This window comes from Mesocricetus auratus, unplaced genomic scaffold, assembly GCF_017639785.1.
Source record: "Mesocricetus auratus isolate SY011 unplaced genomic scaffold, BCM_Maur_2.0 Super-Scaffold_100011, whole genome shotgun sequence".
Taxonomy (NCBI): Eukaryota; Metazoa; Chordata; class Mammalia; order Rodentia; family Cricetidae; genus Mesocricetus; species Mesocricetus auratus.
Genome location: NW_024429195.1, coordinates 46,464,919 through 46,489,712, shown reverse-complemented (window position 1 = coordinate 46,489,712; position 24,794 = coordinate 46,464,919). Strand labels below are relative to the sequence as shown.

The following is a 24,794-nucleotide window of genomic DNA, read 5'->3' as shown; positions in this document are numbered from 1 at the left end:
ATTTAAAAAAGCACTAATGGCAAATATGCTGTACCAACACAACATTTTCTGAAGTATATGAAATACCAGTGAAAGTAAACTATTATTTTATAGATAAATAACAAATAATTTTGCTTTTACTTCTGATTCTTCCTTAATGTAAAAACATTTCTTGTTTTAGTTTGAGCATCCCAATTTTTCTCTTACTACTTTAACATTGCCAGTTACTAGTGAAAGAACTTTGGCAGCTCCTTGAATAATTGGTATCCACAGGGACTACGTTGTGGAATCTCAGGGACTCCACTTCCCTCAGCCAGGTATAGCTCCGCTGAAGGACAATTTCTATGCACCCGACCATATGCTTATTTAGACAATATACAGATATATACAAGTTCTCTTATGGGAAGAGAGCTTTTTCCTTCCCGAAACATCCATTCCCTGCAACTCAGTCACCAAATAAAACTAAGCCTGGGAAATTATGAAGGTAATTAATGGTGCAAGGCATGCTGAAAGAAAGGGACTATCAAACATGTACTTATCTTTAATGAAGATACTGCTGAAGATTTAGCATCAGAACTATTCATTGTTCTATTTGGTATGGTCTCTAAAAGAGCTCTTGAGAGTCTCATACTGATAATAATAACCATGATTTTCTACTGGAATATCTGTTCTTTTCTTTTTCCTTCTTTCATTCTTCTTGTTTCTCACATCATGGTATCTTCTGTAACTCCTGGGTTATTTTAAATGCCTCCCTAGTGTCTCATCAAATATATTTAGCCTATTTTCCATGACTATCGCAAATCTCTGCCGATTCATCATTCCCACAGTGATTTCTCACTTATTTCTATGTGGGCCTTTGATTCGTGATGGACTTGGCTGGTACAGTATGAGCACTAAGGCTCTTCTTTGCTTTATGTCCTAGAATTAACTGTAAACCAACCAATCGATAGCATAAGTTACCACTCACAGTTCCCAAATGACCCCAGGAGCCCCCAAGGGTTCAAGTCGATGCCTTTTTTCTCCTTGTAAGAGTTTCAAGACTGAATGAGAAGGATGCTGGTACCTGAAGCTATGGCTGTATTAGCATGAGAACCTCTGGAAAGCTTTTCACTCCACATCCGGATGTTTGCAAGATTAAGAAAAAAGTTTATTCAGTTATTTTATGTGTATGAATGTTTTATCTGTAGCTATGTCTATGCATGAATGTGCATGCATTCCTGGTGCCTGTGGAAGCCAGGAGAGGGCACTAGATCCCCTGGAACTTAGCATTTGTGAGATAATACAACATTGTACATGCATGCCTGGTGCCTGTGGAAACCAGGAGAGGGCACTGGATCCCCTGGAACTAAGCATGTGTGAGATGATACGACATTGTGCGTGCATGCCTGGTGCCTGTGGAAGCCAGGTCCTCTGGAAGAGCAGCCAGTGCCAGTGCTCTTAACCACTGAGTTCTCCTCTCCAGTCCCCTCCTTTGCCTGATTTGTAGCAAACATCTATAAGAAATCATGGTAAGGATATAAGTGAGCAAACCATTAAAAGGAGAAGGTTCAGCCTATCTCTGAAAAATGTTTGCTTCCTCGCAACACACTTGCAAACACACTAAAATTTTTCAAAATGTTTCAAAGCCACTCACCCTATGCAGTAAGATCTTTGTAGGTGCCCTCAACATCAATTGGGATCCTCAACTTATTCTTTTGGTCACAATTAAAAGGTCACGTAAAGGTCACAATTCTTAGAGTTTAAGCTTTGTGTTCAGTGGCCTTTCACCTGTGGCGGGTCATCAGCACTTTCTTCCTCTAAGGCAAGGCTGCAGTCTGTGCCACTACAACTACCAGCTGTCCCCAGTAAGATAGAGTCAGAATGCACAGTAAGAAAAGGGCTGAAATATTAGCCAAGGGTAGGTTAAATTCCAGAACCATCTATGATTTAAAATCAAGAACTGAGTTTAGAGTTGGTAAGTAGATTTTTAAAACATCAAATAAGGATGCTGTGAGAAATGAGTAAGTTGTTCTACCTTAAACCCCCATGGGGCACATGGAGAGGTGGGGAAGGAGCCTGGTAATAAGAAATTACCCAGAGTTTTTTAAAGATCTACAGGATCCACTGCCATGTAAATTGGAAATAAGATAGGCATTTTGACTGGTATCTTTGTCTGCCTCTGAAAAAACAAAATTAGTCAGATGTCTTCCCCCGGATATAACAGCCAAGAGGGTGACAAAGCTTGAGAAATAATTTGGTTCCACAGTTTTTTTCAAAGATCGGGACTTTCTAGTTTTGACTCTCCTCCCTTTTCAACTATGATAACCGTCCAGCTTGAATAAGGTCTTTGTTCTGTTGCCAGTTCCATGTGGCTCCCTTGGGCTCTCTGACAAGGCCACAAGTCACTGGTCAGAACCGGTTTACCCTCTATGTTAATACTTAATCTCTTAAAGCTTTGGCTAGAGTAAAAATCAATAATCAAATTTTATGATCCACTGTCTTGGGATCTCTTGTCTCCTGGCTGCTTAGACATTTCCATGTAGTTCCTAAGCATGTCAAGTAAATTCCAAACAAAAATATTCCCTCACCCCTCAGAAACTCTTCAGATTTCCACGATCCTTTCTTTCTACTCTGTCTCACTGTGGTAAATGACTTTCCCAAACTGTTTGCTTGCAGAAGACACAACATATGATCAAGCACCACTTCAGCTTGAGGGAGCAAACCCTCAAGTTTTCCCTGAGTCCTACCAAGCACTCTACAGGATTTCACAACTTGGTGTGACTTTCCAGGTCACCTTGATTCCTTGGTCAGCTCAGGTTGATAGTTACATTTCACATTCTTCTGTGTGTGTGCCCCTTCTGGATCTGGGTTGTTTTTAGTGTGGTGTGCAAAATAGGTTGGGTCAGATATCTGACCTAGAGTTGATGTGGACATGTGAACCCATTCCATAAATCCAGTTATCTCTGGGATAACCCATAAGAAGAATGGGCAACCTGGGGGCTCTGTGATAATGTAATTTGATATTATTCTTTTTAAGACTTAATCTGTTTTATTGGTGTGAGATTAATACAATTACAACATTTCTCTGTTCCATTTCCTCTCTCCAAATCCTCCATGTAATTCTTCTTCAGATTCATGGCCTCTTGTTCACTGTTATTGTATTTGTATATATTAACACATGTTCCTAAATATAACCTGCTCGGTTCAAATAACGTTTCTTGTATATATGCCTCCCAGGTTGACCATTCTGGAATTGACTAACCATTGGTGTGCTCTCCCTGGGAAAGACCATATCTCCCACTACCAGCTTTCCCTAGTTGCCTCTAGTTCTCTAGGGTTGCTTCCTTACAGGTTTTTCCATGTCTACCTCCTACAAACACACACAAAGAGTGAACTGAAATATGGGAATGGTGGCCTTTATCACATATTGTAGTGGCAAAGCACCATCTGTTTCTGTAATCCAATGTCTTTGTGCCATGTACACTGACATAGAGCATTGACCTAAAGAAGACTTGCCAGACTGTGGAAACACTGAAGGAAAAGCAAGGACACGCTGGTATTGATATGCAAGTAGGAGGTCCTGAAACATAATCCTAGAAAACACCCAATAATTCTGCTGGGCCATCAGGGCTAGGATAATTGAATGTGTGACAGGAACAAGTCTAGATGTAGATACCTTAAGATCCTGAGTCATCATGGGAAAAGAAATAGAAAACCTTGTTACACATACATGTGCGCGCGCACACACACACAGACTCAGATCCCAGGCCATAGCAACGAAGGGCACCACATCAACATGCTTAAAACTCAAGTGCCAAAGAGGATGTTTCCAACTAGAATGGTTTCATGACATCACCAGAGGAAGTAGGTTTTAGAGACTGCATTGATTGTTTTGAATGGTCCATCAGTAGGCAATAATAACTTCTGAGAACTCCAGTAACCTGAGCAAACTTGCCCTCTTCCACAATGTAATTAAACAAAATGCGGGCTTTTTAATCTAATAGTGGTGCATACTGAGGCTTATAGCAGTCTTGGATGTATAATATACATTATATACTCTTTTTGGAGAAAAGTATCATGATGCATATCTATTAAGGAACAGTGTTCCAACCCCAGTGGAAACTGCATGCTTAAATAAAGGCAAAACCAACAACGGCTGTTTTTTTTGTTGTTGTTGTTGTTTTTTTGCTTGTTTAGGAGCTCTGCCATGGTTATCCACTTAAAGACATGGCAGTATGCATGAAGCATGAGAAGTGTTGCTTGCATAGAACAGGTAAATGTATAAGCTGCTGCCACATGAACACATGACTGCAGACTTCTTCCCGATCTTGTTTCTGTTTTTCTCTTGCAATGGGCATGCTTTTCCAGCTGATACTAAAGAGTAAGACCCTACACAAATGGAACTCTTATTCCCCACAAACTGAAGTGAAACAGCCTACTGCTAATGGATGCAATGCATCATACATTCAAAATAAATTAGTGGCCATTAAGCCACAAGCTCCCCATCATTTGTGTTACAGTCGATGCTGAGGTATCACGTATTACCGGAACCACCTTTCTGCTGAAGAGTGATACTGATATTTTGCAGCCAGAGCCCATTAAGATGATTCAGTGAAATGCACCAACTTCAGCAAAGAGGCAACGTCTCAGACTTGTGATGAGAATAGGATTGAGGCTTCCTAGTAGCAAAAACATTACCTCCTGACATAAAAAACTATGCTCTGAGGTATATGTTAAATATGCCTCAAATCAAACGGACTCCCTCAGAGCTCAGTAGTGGTCTGCTATTTATACCTTAGCTGTTTTCACACCGCATCACAAAGCACAAAGGGAGTGTTTGAATTATATTCATGAGCTATAAAAAACAATTTCGCCTTCATTTTTGTATCATGTTTTAAATTCTCCTGAAGATGATTTAGTTATATGGGAAATGTATTGGGTTTTATAGTTGCTGTCACAACAATGGAAGCTTCAAGCTGCATTTTAAGAAACTAGAGAACAATTCAGGAATGTATATTTTTGGGGCAGTATTTGAGGATTTAAAAAATTTAGGAGTATAAATTTAATTAAACATGGGATATTCTATTTTATTTTTAGTATGTATATGGAAAAAGAGTAATTGACAATGATATAAATTAGCAATTTTTTCAAATCTACAATGTCGGCTATAGTCTTAAAGAAATACACCCTGACTTTAGTCAAGCCTCTCATAGTAGTCTGTTGATTGCTGCCGTAGTCAGAAAGTCAGGTTTGAGTTCAGATAAATAGAAACTGTCATACATTGAGGGAACAGAATTACCATTTAAATATGCTTGACCCGTTTTTGGAGCCCTTGTCGAATCTTCCTTGTGTTGCAACTGCAGATTATTTTTTCATGCCATTAAGAATGAACTATCTTTTTTTTGTGACATTGTAAAAGTCATCCCTTAAGTTCATTCTTTTTTTTGAGCTGATGGAGACTGTGACTGTCTGCTTTATTGTCATTATCAATAGAACAGCCTCCATTGGGAAGGGATGTTGATGGTGGTATAACACCCACCATCAAAGGCTTCAAGAGACGCGATGCTGAATAAGTTATGGTGATGCTGCTGCTTGGGACTTCAACCTCTCACTTCATGTTCTTGGCAAAGTCCTCACCTTTCTTGGAGGCTTTTAGCCAGGGATGGCCTCAGCAATGATTTTCTCCTCAAAAGGAGTGATCTTGCCAATGCCCAGGTCCTTCTCCGGGCCTTTTTTCCCCAACAGCAAGGGTGTGGAGAAGTAAGTACACTCTGTCTCTTTGGACTGAATGAATAACACTCAGCTACACCTTCCTTCTTATTCATGGCATCCACGAGGAAGAAGACAAAACGGACGCCTGAGTAAGCAATGAACAGAGTGGCAGAAACTGCTCCAGCCTTGGCTTTCATGACTTCGGTGCCAGCCTCCTGGATTCTCCCAGTGAGTGTGGTCAGCTGGTCTTGGCGAAAGTCAACCTTGGGGATACACTGAGAGATCAAGGGAACTATGGTCTTCCCAGCATGGCCACCAATGACAGGCACATTGACTCGAGCAGGACCTAAATCCTTCAGCTCTACCACAAAATGTGTCCACTCTGACAATGTCAAGGGTTGTCACAGCGAAGAACTTGTTGGGGTTGTACACTCCATTCTTCTTAAAAATTTCAGTTGTGATAGGGATAGAGGAGTTGACCGGGTTTGCAATGATGCAGATCTTGGCTTCAGGGCAGTGCTGGGCACAGGCAGCTGTCAAGGTGGCCACAATGGTCATGTTGGTATTGAATAGAACATCTTGTGTCATTCCTGGCTTCCAGCAGGGATCACCACCACATCACAACCTTCCAGGCAGTCTGGCAGCTGTTCAGGTCCGAGGTAGACTTCCACATTTGCTCAGGTCTCAGTGTAATACACTGCCACACGGGGCATATGAGCCATATCATCAAGGATCAGGTGGCTCACTAGGGGCTGTTCTTTAGAAAGAGGGAAAGGGGCGGCCCAATGCCCCCCAGAAGCTCCCAGCATGGCTACTTTAGCATTGTTCTTGGCTGAAGTGCTGAAGCCACAGCAGAGAGCAGTGCCAGCAGGGAGGGTGAAAGCAGACATCATTACTGGTGTGGGTGACAAGGACCTAAGGGAACAAGCTGACAGGGGACAAGTGATTCCAAGGACCTCCACTCTGCGCAGTATCTGCTTGGCCTTAAGGTCACTCTTAGAGAAATCAGTCCTTTACATAACACACTCTCATTTGTAAAACTGGTGTTTGCATGGAGAGGGTATGGTGACTGTAGTGGCTAAGTCTAGAAGTGTAACTAGATCTGCCTCAAGCAGGAAGTTGACTTAATGGAGTAAGTGGGGAAATGAACTATCTTATCCACAAAGGGCTGAGTCAATATAGAATGTCAGTTCAACTGTTATGAAGGCCCTGACACAGGGGTAGAACACAAAGCACCCTGAGTGTTTGAGGAAAATGTAGAAGTACAGGAAGAAAGGGTGAAACTCCCTAAGAAAGGTCCACATGTAAGGATATGCCAATTGAGTTACATGGAAGATTTAAGTCACATAGTACCTTCCTTTGTGGTGTGCCTCTCTCCTGCCTGTTTTGGCTTATTATTTTTAGAACCCAGAGATTCAAGAATAATGATGTTCTCTGATACAGACATAAAAATATGTTAAATACATTATGGGATAAAGCAGATTCTCCAATTTCCCCCCCTCCTTCTCCTCCTTCCTCTCCCTCTTTCCCTCCCTCTCTTCCCCTCCCTTTCCCTTTCTTCCCCCTCCTCCCTCCCTCCCTCTCTCTCTTTTTCTCTCTCTCTCTCTCTCTCTCTCTCTCTCTCTCTCTCTCTCTCTCTCTCTCTCTCTCTCTCTCTCTCTCTGTGTGTGTGTGTGTCCTATTAGAACCCATTTTCAGTGTTTGAAGACTTCTATACCCCTGTTCATTTTATTTGTTCCCTCACAGGCTGTACTAAATAAATCTCAGTGTTTTAATGATATAAATACCAGCTAACTCCCTGTTTTATTTTAAGCAAAACAGATTCTGAGAGTTCACTGACTTGGCTGGAATCATATAACTCTTAGTGGTAGAGTCAAGATTTGACCTGATATCTTTTTTATTCTGGATAATTTCTTGCTATAAATGCCATGGTAGCATGAAATATGGTTTATTTATATTTCAGAAAAGCACTTAGTCATTTCCAGAATACTTTCTCTTTGTGGTATGGGTCATATGATCTTTTGTGAAAGATCCATGACTTACATAAACAAACCTGTTACCAACGACAAAGTCAGGCTCAGAGTTGGTGAGTTGTGTAAGAGTCACATGGTCATCACATAAAAGAATGAATATTTAACTGCAGCCTTTGAATTTCAATTCTGAATTGCTTAGATACCCAATGAACTCAATGATGTAAGAAAAAAGAAGCTAGTGAGCATTAATCCAAGACTCTTTCCTTCCACCCCATGCTTAGGAACAATGATACTAGGTTGCCAGACTTGCTTTTGTATAATCAGTTCTGTGATCTCTGCCAGAGAGGACCTCCACACTGAGTTCCAGCTTTTCTATTTGAAAAATGATGGTCCTAACCTTCTGAAACTCATCAGTTTTTTTAAATGCAAAGGAATCAATGCCTGTGGATGGATGTTATGTATTTAACACAACTACAAATGTATCATTATTTTCTGATAGTTAATTGGTAGAAAATTCAAATTCTTAGGGAACTTTGTTATTTGTTTCATAAATTGAGTCTACATAAGAATACAAGGTACAAATTTAGACCTATGTGAATATGGATTACAACTTAACATGCAAAACTAATTAAATAATTCATAAAGGAAACTAGGAAAGAACCAATGGGGTTATTGTCCATTGGAGCTATTCTTGCAGCAAAGTTATTTTGGTTTTTTGAGACAAGGTTTCTCTGTAGCTTTGGAGGCTGTCCTGGCACTCTGTCTGTAGACCTGGCTGGCCTCAAATTCAGAGATCTACCTGTCTCTGCCTCCCAAGTGCTGGGATTCAAGGCGTGCACCACAACTACCCAGCTTATTCCTGAAGAAATTTAATATGTTAAATAACAAGGGGTCTCTGATGTCTTTGGACATGTGTAGAAATATTGGATGAATAAACATTGTTACAGGATAAGTGTCAAAGACTATAAGAGCCTCATCGTTCTTCAAATTGATCAACAAAATCATAATGTAGTAGGATAGAATACTACAAAACAACTCAAACCTAAAGTATTTCAGAAGAGAGTTGCTGACTTTATGTGTGCTAATCAGAATCTAAATATCTCTCAAAATTAGAAAAAGAACACATGGTCTTTGCCCAGATGTCGGACTGCCCACCTAAGTTTCCTTAATCATTCTCCACTATGTTATATGATAACTTTATTAATATATTGCTGTAATATTCAGATGCAGATACATCTAGCACACACCCATATCACATTACCAGCCAATATTTATAATGCAATGATGTAATGTAGTAATGAGAGGAAGTTTTGAAATTTCAGCACCTCGTTTTAGGAGTTATGCTTCTTGGCTACTTTTAATTTGACAGCAGACATGAGACAATTATGTGAATGGACTTTAAAGGAGTCTAGGTTCAGCACAGGAAGTTGGTCCAGACAGCATTGAACTTGCACAAGTGAGAAAGTCTCTTAGCAATAACTGCAAGGAAAGACCTTCAGTGTTTCCTGGAGTACTGCCTGAAAAGTTCCTGGTGTGAAATTTCAAGCCTAAATTCCCAATAAGGAGCCTGGTCATGATAAAGGTTGGATGGATAAAATATGAAGAACTGAACAACCCATCTGCTGAGAACGCAGCTTGGTAACATCTATACAAAGGGACTTTTGCTTTACTTGAAAGAATGACCCCCTTCCTACAAGCATTTATTTATTTATTTATATTTACATTATCCAGCTGAATTCATTCCGTGTCACCAGCAGGTTTCATAGTGTGGTTTTATTACTGACATGGTTATGCCAGGCCTCAGTCTTGATATCACCAGTCCCACTGCTCCCTCAGGTCCCTCTTGCTCCCATCCACTCACACAGGCGTTCTCGTGCATACAGGCTGCTCATCAAAGCCAAGTCCCCATTCTTTTTACCTGGAACCTCTAGGGTATCTTGCTGCTTTTACTGTTAACATTTGGGTTTTCTTTTTTTTTTATTTTCATGAGTTCTAGAACAGCCAGGGCTACACAGAGAAAACTTGTCTTGATAAAAAAGGAGAGAGGAGGAGGGAGGGAAGGAGAGAGAAGAGAGAGAGAGAGAGAGAGAGAGAGAGAGAGAGAGAGAGAGAGAGAGAGAGAGAGAGAGAGAGAGAGAGAGAACATTGTAGCAGCAGTGTGTGACATGTGGCAGAGGAAAACTGTTTAACTCATGAAGCAAAAAAAGGTCCTGTACAGGTGTCTTTTTCAAGTGCACGCCTCACCTTGTGACCTCCTTCTAAGTAGACTAACACCTCCTAAAATACTTAACCACCTCCCAATCTCACCATTAGCTGGGACCTGGCCATCAACATGGAAGCTTTTGGGAGACTGTGTATGTGCAGGAGACCCTATTAGACTGCAGTGTGTCCTGAAGGGAGATTTCGGGATGCCTTGGGGTTTCATTGACAATTAAAATAATAATTTTTTCAGTTTTTTCTAATTAAATTACAACTATAAAGAAAAATATGTTTTGCTTTGTTTTATCGTTTCCCCTATTCCTGCTTAGGCTCTTCAATGTAGTGAAAGAGGATGTTGAGTTGGAAACTAGACTGGGCTACATAGTTGAGTCAGTAAAGGACTTGGAACAAAAACATGAGAACTTGAATTTGATCCCCTATACTCATAAAACCAGCAGATGTGTTGGGGCTGGAGAGATGCTCAGTGGTTAAGAGCACTGGCTGCACTCCCAGAGGACCCAGGTTTGATTCACAATGCACTTCAGTTCCAGGGCATCTGAGGCCCTCTCTGGTCTTCACTGGCAATAGGCACAAAGTGGTACTGAGATATACATGCAGGCAGAGCACCCATATACATGAAATAAATAAATTTTCTAAAAAGCCAGGAATAGTGGTGTGCATGTGTAATCCCATCAGAAAGAGGACACAGAGGGCTCACTGACCAGCCAGCCCAGCTGAATTAGCAGACTCCACATCAGTAAACGGTATTCTTTTTGTGTTAATTTTTTTCCCATTCCATAAAAGACGATTCCCCTTTAAACAATCTCAGCTGTTTATCTCACAGCCAAGTACTTTTGGCCCAGACATGATTCTCTCTACTTGCATTCCATCTCCCGGTCTCCCATGACCCTTCTCCCTTCCCATCTTTTCTTCTCTTTCCCCAACAGGGACTTGAACTCAGGACTATGTTGACATGTAAATCCCTGCTTCTTTTTTCCCTTTTCTGAGACAGGGTCTCCTGCGTAGCCCAGTACCTGGAATCCTTTCACGCTGGCTTTCTGAGGAAAGGCTGAGATTACAGATTCACCATGGCACTGAACCCTGTAAAGCTGCTTTTGTCAAGTTATAGAACACCCTTAACATCTTCTTCTGTCCCTCTCCCACTATTGTCAGTTGGTATCTGAGATTCTCAACTAACCGGCTCATGGCCAATAACCTATCCCTATTCTATATTTAGTCATCTTTCTTAATACTGTGTTATACATGGTCCCTTCTAGGTTTCCTGAACTTCCTATTTCCTGTCCTCCTCACCTTTAGAGTTTATATGACTTGTCCCTATCTAACTCAGCCACATCCTGAATGAACATAGCTGGAATTTGTCATTAACCCACATAACACCTTTCCCTGCTCCATTTCAAATGCTAGATACCAGCCCATTTACCAGCTTGGCTTCAAACCCATGCACCAGCATGGCTTTCTTTCCTTACATTTCACCACTAACTTCTTCAGCCTCACCAAGGACTCCACCCAGATTCTCTTACATCCCTCTAGAGCAACCAAGATCTACTTTCCCATCTACTGTCAATGTTATATTGGATGGCTGATTCTTGGCAACAACATCTTTGAAAGAGTTCTTGGTTCATGTACTCTGATCTCTGTTATAGATAAATTTGAAGCCTTGGAAAGGCTCAACCTCTATCTTTTTCTTGAACCTGAAAATTGACCCATAAGATGACTAAACTACTTTAAAAGGCATAAATTTTAGGACTTAAGATTTCCAAAGAGACTTTATAGTATACTGATATTGCTATATGCATTTAAATAATTTACTTTCCCCACTCTCTCAGATTTCACATAATTATTCCTCTACTTTTTGCTATAGCTATACTCCTTTCCTTCAGTACCCACCCACACACAATCCGTTTGAGACCAAAGAGAGATCATCAGTGACTGCGTCATCTTTGCAGATTAGATGCCCAACTCTACTTGAATATGCAGCTTATTCCTTCCCAATGTGATGTCTCAATCTACTTATGTTTTCTTCTGAGTGACAGAACTCTCACTACACTGTCAGTTGACTGATGCTTCTTTTACCACAAGAACAGATCATGTTTGGCGAGTTGCTGGCAAGTTTGTTTATGACCATGTCTTTCTTTGCATAAGTTAATTATTTAGTATGGTTCCTGCTGCAGTAGAGGTGCTTTGTATATTTGTAATGTGATCTATTTTATAGAGGCAAAATGCTATTGTTTTATTTCCAAGTGCTTTACCATATATTATCTGTATCTTCACATGTGTAAGTCATGATTACTAAATGATGTGTTTTGTAAGACACTGTAGAAGCCTATAGGTCTCAGCCCAGGACTGTGTAGAGCACAATCCAGAAACCAGCAGCTCTGATAGCTAAATAACAGGGATCAAAATTCAGTAATTCTTGGTCCCCTTTAACCATTTATGTGTTAGTTTTATTTTTTTTTTGAGATTGTAATTACATTACACCCTCCTCTTCCTTCCTCCCTCCAAACCATCATGTATATTCTTTAATGTGCAATGGTATTCACTCACATGCTCACAGTGAACAAAGATCAAAATCTAGGTTGTGTAATCAGCATCCAAGGGCAGTAAGGACATTAAAATTGTACCAGACAAACAAACAAAAGGCTTCCCGGTTACAATCAGTATCTTTCCATTTCCTCCATTCCCTTTCCCTTCATTTTTCTTTCTGATTTTTAACTAAAATTTAATTTAATTTATGTAGTCTGAGTGTGTGTGTGTGTGTGTGTGTGTGTGTGTGTGTGTAAGTACTAAAACATGCATGTGACACATGTGGAGGTCAGAGGACAATATTCAGGATCAATTTTCTAATTCTACCATGTGGATGCCAGGGATCAAACTAAAGCATGACGGCACGGGCTTTTTCCCCACGCAGCCATTTTGCATGCCTCTATCATTCCTTTAAACGGAGCATCTACTTGAAAGAAATGTATTTAAGACATTTACCAATTTGCTGCTTCAAATCAAGTATTCTGTAATTTCAAAAGGTCTTATAACATTGCTTGATTTAATATACATTCTTTGGCTACTTGAATATTACATTGCTATTTATATTGAAAAGTTTTTCAAATGTCTCCAGGTGACTTTTTATATGAATGCTACTAGAATCTTAAAATTAGCTGCATGGAATCACCCCCACTTGCGCTCATTTTAGCCAAAAAAAAAGTTACAAACATGGAACATGGTCAGGGAGTGAAATGAAACGAGAATTCTGAATGCCTAAACTCTAACCACTCACTGTTCATTTTCAACACAGCCTAAGATCCTGAACTGAGCTTAAGTGGGTTAACAGAGTGGGATTTCATTCTGTAGTCTACCGAGACTACACTAGACACAATGCAGTGTTTACAAAGATGTTATGTTTTGAGCAGTGCCATGTAAACTGTCAACACTCAAAAACTAAATTATAACAGTAGCGTTCAGAAGGCTGTTTAGGGGAAACAAATGAGACGTGTAACAGGTTATGGGACTGGTTTATGATGGTTAGTGAAGACAAGAAATGAGGTGCTTGGTGAACGAATACTAAGGAGGGTGATGTGGAGACTTCATAGTTTTTAAACCCAAGTCTATTGAAAAGTAAAAGCACATAGTATTCACCAAGTAGGATAATGATGACTGTTACTATAAGGTAGTTTCTACTTCTTTAATACAATTCTCAAAAAATATTCTGACATATCTTACAGGATAATTAAGCAGTTTAGAAGTGCTTTGAAACTTACAAAATATTTTTCTGGGCAAATATGTCTGGCTGACGAAAATGATTTCTAATAGAATTATTATGCTATTTATTCATCTACCTGGTTTTTGTTGTGCTGGCAAATTATTATGCATGCAAGCAAAAGTTCCTCCTGTGAAGTATTTGCATTCCTTTCTATACTATTTCTATTAAGACAAATGAAGAAATGAGTCTGAAAACCATGGTGCACAGGGCTACAAATGCAGGAAAGCCAGGACAGAGCAAGGACACTCAGTCCCCACTGCCCCTCTCTGCGACCTTCAGTACATTCCAAATTTCCCTCATCTGTAAAGAAAGAAAAGTTTCCTGCACTATGTACAAATCTAGGAATCACTAAAACTATGGCATTTTGTTTCTTTATATTACTATTCTGTTCACATATGTGAAGTTCAAAGAGATTTCTACCCGATGGATGGCAAAACGCACTTAAAAAATAACAGTAGGACATCACCAGCAGTGCTCTATTTAGTTATAAATAAAAACAGAGTTGATCCTTGTATCTCAATGACCAAACTGGTTATGTTTTTCTGAGATCACATTCACTCAACAATTTATTTGGAGACACAATGAACAGACCAACACTCCCCTCCCCATTTGAGCAGCCATGACAGGCTAACATGTGCTTGCCTGACCTTGCTGCTCCTGTCCTGGTCAATAGGAGGTCAGATGCCCTTATCATGGCAAGGAACCAATCAGAAGTTAGCTGGCAGGGCTGTGCTTTGCGGCTCTGAGTGTGCTTTATGGACAAGTGTACAACAGTGATGTGCAGAGCATAGCAAACCTCCTAGGAGGGCCTATGGGCCATAACAACCAGTTGACCAATCAACACAGGACAGGTAGTGCAAGCCTGGAAGTACACCAATCCTGATACTGTTGCATACCCCTAGACACTCCCTTTAAGCTGCCCTATAAAATCCTTGCCTTGTGATTTCTCTGGGTCTTTCTCCAGCCATTCACTGTGATGAATGCCTGAGCTAACGGGGTTAGCTCATGAAACAACTACAATGAAAGACTCTTTGCTTTTGCATCAAAATGGGCCTCTTGGTGACTTTGGGGTTCAGAATTTGGGCACAACAACATTATCCATTATTCCTTGATATTGGAACAATACATGGTGATATTATTGCAATTCTTTATCAGAAAGTATACTAAACTTTGCATAATTTAGCTTACCTATTATTTTTCTAAGCAAAAATTCTTAGCATACTTTCCATTTATACTTACAGAGTTTATATAGGACTGTGAGATGTGTGAACATCACTCTTTAAGAGTAAAAGGAATTACTTATTTTCAATATATTTTTAATCAAGACATCTTGAGTGAAATTACTAATTGGCCATGCCGTTGAATTAAACCATTTATGCAGTCATAACTGTGTTTCAAGTTCTAGCTCTGTCCCTGTATGCCATTTGTCAAATACCTGATACCAAAACATCCAAGCACTTCAAACAAACTGTGATTTGCCATATAGAGAGCTTTATGTGCTCTTTATTGGATTAATTAATTCAGTTTGAACTCCTTTATTTACAATTGCTAGAAAATTCTGTAGACTATTTCCTCCTTTTCATGCATGTACATGTGCCCACAGGAACACACATACCTGAAAATTAGTATGGAACTGTGAGTGTACACTTAGCTTTTGGAGAGACACTCAATATGCTCTTTGGCAGATGTAGAAGGTAAAAAGTTACCCTGTTTCCTCAAATTACTGGTCCTCTATTTCCACTGTCACTTGATCGTTAGCAGAAGCATATGAAAGTTGTAGAGGGTGCTTTAGACTTCCACGGTCTTTAGCTTTTCAGCTCCAAGGTTTTCTGGGAAAGCACTTGGCTCCTTATGGAGCCAATGAACACCTATAACAATTAACGCATAAGGACACAGGAGAGTGTTGTGGACAGGTTTTGGTTAGGATATGAAAAGCCCCAGCTTCTACTTCTAGCACTGTGAGCGCCTGAGAAATAGACAGTCAGGGTCTTTTCTTGTTTCTCTACAACCGTGCTTATAACTTTGAATTTCTACCATATTTATGCCCTGTTACCAAGGAAAGACTAAGAATCACACCGTGTTTATTAGCTAGTACCAGGAAAAGTCTTCTCACACAAAAGGGAAGAATACCATAGAAATAAAAAGACAATGCAAAAGGGAATGAAAACAAGTAACTGCTGTTTGAGAAGAGCCTATTAAGCTGAAGAGTTATCAAAATTTATGAGTGATCCTTCATATATTTACACTGTGACTTCATCCTAGGGCAAAGCAGCAGTCTGGGATGTCTTGTGAATGATTATGCCTATGGCATTTCCACACTTCATTTTTAAGGAAGGAATTAATTCCATATCTACCATTTCCCTATTGCTTTGACACTGATATGCTGCCTCTTTCTAAACACTGCGGATCCTCTCTTTCCTCCTAGAAGTCTTGCTATTTTCTTTTCTTTTCCACTCATCCTTCTCTGAGCACTCAGGCTCCTTGGTTTCTTCTCTCCTCTTGAATAGCAGTATAGGAATACATCGTGCAGATCACAACACAGCTTTCATAACTCCTACTGCTACTTCTCCCTACACAGAGGAATGAGCTACCACTTTTCTTGGGTTTTGCATTTTTATGACTTCTGCATTTTTATATATAAACCATGACTTTTGCATTTTATATATAAACATCTAGCATGATTATTGGAACACAGGGAAATCTCAATACATTCTTATTAGATTTGAAGACTCTTACATGGCAAGACAGTGACTCTTGCACAATCACACCACTACTGACTAAGTCAAACAGTAGCACTAGAAGTCAGTCTTTAAATGTCTTCCATGGTTACTGCTGTCAGTTTGACAATGACATCCATTTATCCATTCAGTCAAAAAATATGCATGTATCTACTTTGTTTTGGTGTGTTTCTCACCTAGTAGGGATACAGCAGGAAACAAAACAAGCATGTTAATGAGCCATATTTCTATTGTGTGGGGAAGTGTATGGATAGTGTCCATATGTGTAGTGTTCAACATTGTAACCTGTAACTAACCAAGGCCTTTAAAATTACGTTGCTTGAAATTAAATATAATAAAAATGCAATTACTTTTGCAAACCAGCTTCATTTCAAGTGTTCAATAGCCACATGTGGCTACTGTATAGCATTTACTGGGTAATCAGACTTAAGGAGTATTTTTTATCACTTCTGAAAGCTCTACAAGACAGTGTGATTCTCATAAACAGTAAATTATAGATGTTGACATGCTGTGGATGCAAAGGTATAATACAAGAAGAATGGATAAAATTTTAGGGTAATTCTCAAATATCCTTAGACAAAGATGAATTTCATATAAAGGTCTGAAAGAATTGGGCCAGAAGATGAGCCTATTTCTTAGTCTTAGAGAAAATCATTATAGATAAAAAAGTAAAAAAAATGCTTACATATTCTAGGAATAGCAGGTGGAGACTAATTAAAATGGTCAACAGGAAGGATAGTAGAAGTCAAGGGTAGGGAGAAAATGGGGAGGTAAGTCTTCAGAGTGAGATGAGAATCCTTAACTAAACCCGGGTTCCTGAATTTTGCTGAAGATTATGCAATCACAGACTTCATAATAACGTGGACAACAGCTAACAGAGCTATGGATGAGCTAGGTAATAGAGATAGGGAAAGTAATTACTATGTATACTGAGTAGGGAGAACAAAACATTTGCTAATTGGGGATAAGGAAACCAGCACAGTATGAGTGTTGCAGTCTAGACACCTGACTTGGAGAAAGCAGACATTAAAATCACACCAAATTAAAAACATTTATTAAGCATTTGAAAGTTCTAGCAGGAAGCTTGGCAAGTTTAGATCTGAACTTGGAAGAGGTGAAGTTAGACATAAGTATCAAAGAACTTTCAAATTATATACACTCACAATAAAGTACAAGGTCACCAGCCCTGAGGCCCTACATTTGTCCTATCACAAGACAGTCACCCTTTTCTGCAGACCTAAGGCCATGGCTTGCTCTAATCCAGTAGACACAGAATACAGACCTATCCAAGACTGAGAGCCATCCCCAAATATCAAGATCCAGGAAGACCTAGCACTAGTTAAGTTCTTATAACCCTAGGCTTCACAATGGCATTGGGTATAGGTTGCAGACACTCCCATCATGGATCCAGAATCACAGCCTATCTCTAAAGACCCAGCCAGCAGGTCCACCACAGTAGACATAGATTGTAGAACCAACTCTGCAGATACAAGTACCAGGATTCCTGCATGGTACTACACATACTGGCTACAGAGGGCATGAATGATAGCCTGCTCAGATTCTCTCTACTGGATGACTGATGAGATGTTTCGCCAAAGTAAACTAGTCTGCAAAAACAGTGCAGTAAGTTCTTACTTTCAACATTCAGATGTCAATGTGAAGCAAGAAGAAATACAAAAACAAAGTAAACAAATAACTACCAAATAAGACAGTAAAATTTTTCCAGTAGCAAGAAAGTATAGAGAAATAATTCCAAGAAAACAGGAAAAAATTGACCCAAATCAGAAACTTAAAAGAAATTAATTTATTTTCAAATGGAATAGAAAAAGCATGACACCTTTAAGTATACAATTTAAGATTTTCAAAAGCCCACTTTCCTAATGAAGATGTAGCCAGGAGGTTAGGAAAAACTAGAATTAAATCCTGAGATGGTATATAGCATTACAAACCAAATGACCAAAAACTACATAAATATGGTCTTTCATTAGAAAAAAAGAAATGTAATCTCGTAGACAATAGGATAAATTGGGCTAGGACAACAGAATCTCATTATAGGCCCTCTTGAGATGACTGGTAAACTAAAAGAGACCAGGGAATCCGGTTGTCTGGTTTTGTTACCTTTACTTACAGATATACAAGAATTAACTATGTACAGAGCTAATTTCAATCCAAGTTTTCTTCTTGACACAGATCCAGTCATCATTAGGTATGTAAGCAAGAGATAACTATTTATCTGGATCAGCAGGGTTAAATGTGTGGAGTGTGTCAATGAATACAGCAGTATCAGAAAATTAGTAGCATGGTATTGTGGTGCTTGTGATGTTAAGTCAGGTACACTACAAGATAGGGCCCAGTGGGTAGAAAATAATTTACAATAAAATTGATATTATGATGTTCAAAATTGTTGGCAATGATGAATCTAAGAATAAGAGTGTAGGAATAAGGGTATTTCTAGGTATGTTGAGTTCTGAAATTGAGAAATTACAGGACTGAAGGGAGAGGTAGTTAGATTAGATGACACTGCAAACAATAGAAGTTACTTGTTTTATTATATCTTGCAGATTACAATACCTGGATTGGGATTTAATATCTTTTCATATGCTAGTCACTCTTCTACTGCTGTGAGGAAACACCATAACCAAAGCAATTCTTTTAAAAGAAAACATTTAATTGGCAGCTTTCTTACAATTCCAGAATCCATTATCATTGTGTTGCCAGTGTAGTGGCATAGCAGAAAGCGATAATCAGACACACAGGCTGAAAAAGACAGGGTCTGGCATGAACTATTGAAACCTCAAAGCCCACCCCCAGTGGCACATGTTCTCCAACAAGGCCACACCTCCTAATCCTTCTAAATCACTCAAACAGTTCTACTCTCTGGTGACCAAACATTCAAAGACATGAGCCTACGTGGGGCATTCTTATTCAAACTACGACATATGGTAAAAAATTATTATATCTCTGAGGGTATAGGCAATATGCTTAGGAGACACTGCAAACAGACCATTCCATCTCTATGTTACTTTCACAGTTTATACTTTTTGTCTTGTAATTTTATCTCTGTAATAAAAGAAGTACATATTACTATATCAATTCCATGGTAAAACAAAAGATTTATTTCTATTGGCATAGGATCTAATTGTGTCTTCCAAAGACTAACTCTACTTCAAAAGAAATATAAGCTAAACACATGAATGTTGCTACAATAGAAAAAAAAGATTAAAAAAAACTAATAAGAAATTTAGTCTATTATAAATATAGGTAACAATGACATAAGAAAATATCAAATGGAACCAAACTGACTGTGTTTCCTAGACTGTGTTCCTTGGTCAGTCATGCCCCATAGTGGGAAATACCAAAGGAATATATTCAGCTCCAGCATAGGACCACCTGTTATAAAATCGGCCTTTTCAGGCTTCTCTGGGCACTGACTTCTCCACTTTCTTTCTTGCTGAAATTCCAATATAGTAGAATTTGGTTAATACATTCATATAAATTGTACCCTTCAGAATTTCATATTGTTTTATTATAACCCTTCTTAGACTTGAAATTTCTGCTCAGTGAAGGCAGAATGTGATTCGCCTATCTTTCTCAGAGAGGCAAAGGCCTCTTCAAAGGCAAACACCATCCCAGAAATGTGTTTAGCCTCATCCCAGCATCTCTGATTTGAATTTTCTCTGGCTACACTATGTGACAGGGGAGGTTTCATATGGACACACATCATTTTACAATCTGTTCAAACACAACACAGCTATCCCCAGCCAAGGTCACAGGCACAAAACCATCTCAAATTAGTATAGACTTAATGATTTATGCATTTTTACACAAAACATGTCTTCTCACATTATTACATTGAAAAACTATAAGGAAGGGGTTCTAAAGGGTAGACACAAAACCTAAACTAAACATTGAACTGTCTGATTTAGTACTTAGAGATGTGAAAATAATTAAGGTGATGGGAACATGGCCTCTTTGCATCCCTTGAACACGATTCTTTTAGGAGAAAATGAAGGCGTGGCAGGCATCACCACATGGTACTTTCTTCTATACACCCACTCAAGTATCTGAATTTTAATAGTATCTACATAGTTAGCAAAATTTGAATATATAAAATAGCCTAGGTTCAAATCTAAACTATCATGTTGATATAACCAGATTGTCATAGTAAAGTGTCTTCTACCCACATGTTCTTTCTCAGTGAGTGTGATCAGAGACATGATAATCAGGGCAGTTGAGAAATCATATTCATGTAAATAACTGTAGGCTATTGTATATATGGAGTGGAGCTGGAGAAATACTGAGTGTCTTGTCACAAGTACCCAGCTCGTGACAGTGACACTAAGTATTATGAAGTGACTCCTATATATACCCCTACACCCTAGTCTACCATGGTTCCGCATCTCAAAACTTAAAGTAAAAACTGAAGGAAAAGAAAGAGAGAGATAATTTTGCTTAGTTAAAAAGCAAGTTACCTACTCTGAGAGTTTTGGGGACATGTTGGAACAAGAAGGCAATGTAAAATCTTAGAGTCAAGAACAAAGGACGTAGGAGGGTAAATGAAAAAGACTGCCAGGGGATGAAGCACCACATGTACCATGACACCAGTCTTTCTGAATACTACACACAATTCACGGAGGATAAAAATGGTGTTCAAGTATCTGGCTAACTTAATTTGCCACTTATTAATCTCATTGTGTGGAAAATATTTATACTTTGTTAAAGCAGTAAAAAAAGTGCTACATGCAAGCAAGAAGCAGCAAAGGTAATTTTTTTTATTAATATTTTTTTTATTTTCCATTTTAAATTTAGATAAGAAACAAGGTTGCTTCACAAGTCAGTTCCAGGTCCCTCTCCCTTTCCCTCCCCTCCTCCCGTGCCCTCCTCCCATCCCCCCCCCCCGTTATCCCCTCATTCCCCCAGGGAGGGTGAGGCCCTCCATGGGGGTGTCCATAGTCTGTCATTTCATATAGGGCAGGGCCTAGACCCTTCCCCAAGAGTTCAGGGTGAGAGTGCACCTCACATTGTTTTAAGTCATGTTTCCTGTATCGCTCTTCCCCAGAACCTTCCTCCTGAAGGACTAAAAGGTGGGAAAGCACTTCTATTATAAACCATATTTTCTTAAGAATAGCTTGGAAACAGCAACATCGGATGACACCCAGCATTTATCCTCTCATGCAGTGAATCTCATAGAACAAAACCAACAAAAGCAAATGAGAAGCTACATGTGTGCAATTCAAACTGATGCCAAGAGGCACCTGCCCTTTGGGAAGCAGCTTCACAAAGGGGGACATCTTACTTGGAGCTTAGAGTGAGTTGGGCATGAGCCATGTTCGAGACGGATGCTGGCTCTGAAGAGATGTTGTGCCATCAGGAAAGTGCCCTCTACCCAATAAAACCCAACACATGTGATATAACAATATCACCAACTAATATTTTTTCCCCAGCTTAAGAGTACTTGCTTCATGAACTGGCCTTTTGGAGCCCATTCTCTGTGGTGGGATGAAGGGGGAGGAATTTGATCTTGCATCAACTTGATATACCATGCGCTATTGACTCCCATGGGAGGCCTTACTCTTTCTGAGGAGTGGAAGGGGGAGGGGGTAGGAAGGAGGTGGTGGGAAGGGAAATTGTGGTTGGTATATCAAATAAAAAGAATTTAATAAAAAAGAGTACTTATGTTCATGTTCATAGCTCAGTTTACCTGAGACATCTCATTAAATTAGCAGGATGAGCCAAATCAACTCTTGGCAGACATTTTACATAAATTTTAAACTCATTGTGTGAAATGCTTTTGATATCCAAGAGGTATTGGAGAACTTTGTAAATGAAGTTGTTAAAATTCAACTCTTAAACTAAGACAGAGCCATAGGAAAACAAAATTTATCAGAAAACACAGGTTAAAGCATTAAAAAGTGTCCCTGGAAGGTGGCAGAACTTGCAGTCAGAATTACACCAGCAGTCTCAGGTTGTTCATACAGAGATTGTACAACAGTCATTGCCAAAACACACAATAGTTCATAGTTTCACCAGTATCATAATAGCGTACACCTGGTGAGATAAAATTCCTAAGGGTTTTAATCTTTCATTTTTTTCTAATACAAAACTCAAGTAGATGCCAAAATACTATTTTGCTCTGTAGATGAGTCTTAGAAAAATGTTTCTTTTTATGAGATATATGTGTGTTGTACACTTGTGTGCATGCGTGGGGGCGGGCAGTGGTCAAGGTCAGGTTGTGCTTTTTGATTATGCTCCCCCTTGTCTATGGAGACAGGGTCTTTCACCAGAACACCAAGCCCATTGATCTGTCTAGTTTATCAAGCCAGCTAATGAAAGGAATGCCCTGTCTGCATCTCTTGCAAGATTGATTGCATGTGGGCTTCTATGTCTGCCCAGCGTTTATGTGGGTGTATGGAATACAATCTCTGCTCTTTCTGACTGGTGTGGGAATTTATACACACTGGATCACCCTCCCAGACCTCAGGGATGATTCTATTTCCATATTGATGTAAGTCACTAACTCAGCATTGGTTTACCTTTGTTAAAAAAAAGCCTGACAAAAGTAAAAGAAACCCCAATTCCCCCAAGTCACATATACACAGTCACACCTGTGGTTTTAGTCCACTTTGCTCCATGCAAATTTCAGTTCCTGCCTCATTTGCGGATGCCTTTTACACATGTTATAAACAGAAGAGATCAATTTATAGTGGGTGAGGGCTTTTATGAATGGTCTTTCTTCCTTTCAACCTTCCAGAAATGCTGATTTCCTGGTGTGCTGAGAATATACACAGACTGCTTCTATGCAGTGGAAGCAATTGATTTGAGCAAGAAGTGAAACCAAAGAGTAGGACCCTGTAGACCACCAAAGAATGCAAACTTCCAGAGTATACAGAGTAAGTCCTAGTCACAAAAACGCAACACTCTGAACCATCATGTCTTTGGTCATGAGTTAATGTTTTCAAAACTCTGTCAATCTTTCTATCAGCTCTTCAGAGCTTTTGCACACTTAGTTGGTGTTACTATGAAAAAACTATCTGTAATTATTACTGTTTTAGTAATGTGTGAGAGCTGTGTTCATTTAAGAACTGTTAGAAAATTTAGCCGATCAATGATATCATGCTGCATAAATTCTATATAAAGTAGCTCTGTGGTCGTGCAGGCTTCTGTCACTGTCACAAGACAATAGGCAGAACTCCTGGAGTAAAGGATGAGTATTTAGTGATCCATGGAGCACAAGAAAGAGTCTGGTATAATTCAACCAGACAATCTATAAGGGTATGGCCCATCCTTGTTATGCCGGACTGTACCTGCATGTATGTTTCCTCACCAACATATATTTGTAATGCAAACATCGGTATGCACAGAGTTCTGAAAGACCTTGGTGGGTATGTGCCATGGGTTGAAAATCCAAATGGACTGACATCTACGTTCTCAGTCAGAGTTCAAAGAGGGCAATGACCAATTTTTTATTTGTGAATCGAGCTCTTTTCATGGTCTCGGTGATACCAAACTCCCAGCACTTTTGTGTTTTCTGATTTTGATGCTTGTATTGTCTCCAGGTTTGATGGTGATACACTCACTACTACAGGTAAGAATAAGATGGCTGTGCTATGTCAATATAGAATGCACATTAGAGAATTCTCATCCAGAGATGATTTACAGTGCTGTCTGTGGTTAAGGTTTATGCTAATGTTCAAGAGTATAATTAAATAAGAGGTTTAAGAATAGAAAGACAACAGACATGGACAGGTGTGCTCATGGACAGAAATATCATAAACAGATGCCCACTTGTCCTCAGAGTAGGGTTTATTATTTGTCAATTTTGTATTTGATTCAATCAAGGATATAAGGACAGCCACCTGTATTTTAGCACAAATTGGACTATGAGGCTAATCCTTTTTGAATGTAGTATTTTGAAAATACACTCAAAAGAAGGATGAATGCAGTATTATGAAAACACACTCAAAAGAAGAGTACACTCATTGTGATCTTTGTACCTATTCTGCACTTAACTATGTTCCTATAATTCTACCTGGAAGCCTCCATTGTTAATAAGGCATTCTTCAGAGATACAACTTGTAAGGAAGCAAATTAAGATTAATTAAGGGCACAAAATATTAAGGTAGATCCCCAGTCCCCTATGACAAGTGTCCACCCAGAAAGAGAGACACTGGGATGGTACAGAGAAAAGTCTGCCAGAAGATACAGCAAGATGGTAGTTACCTACTATTTGATGGGAGACCTTACTAGGAACCAATCAGCCTGGCACCTTGAATTCAGACATCCTGCCTGGAGATCTGTGAAGAATTAAGTTCCTCTGGCTTAAGATACTTGGTCTGTTGTAGTTTTTCTGCCTGTCCTGGAAGATTAATATAACCCCTTGATTACTATATTCAGTGTCTCATTTTCCACATCTATGAGGGCATAGAGCATGAGGCCCAG

The 24,794-nt window shown here is 39.3% G+C and overlaps 1 protein-coding gene and 1 pseudogene across 7 annotated transcripts in view; both read right to left on the bottom strand.

Annotated features, from left to right (window-relative positions):
• Slc16a7 (solute carrier family 16 member 7) overlaps window positions 1-24,794 on the bottom strand; it is a 154,735-nt gene that overhangs the window by 29,322 nt on the left and 100,619 nt on the right.
• On the bottom strand, window positions 5,436-6,728 carry LOC101841289 (annotated as a pseudogene).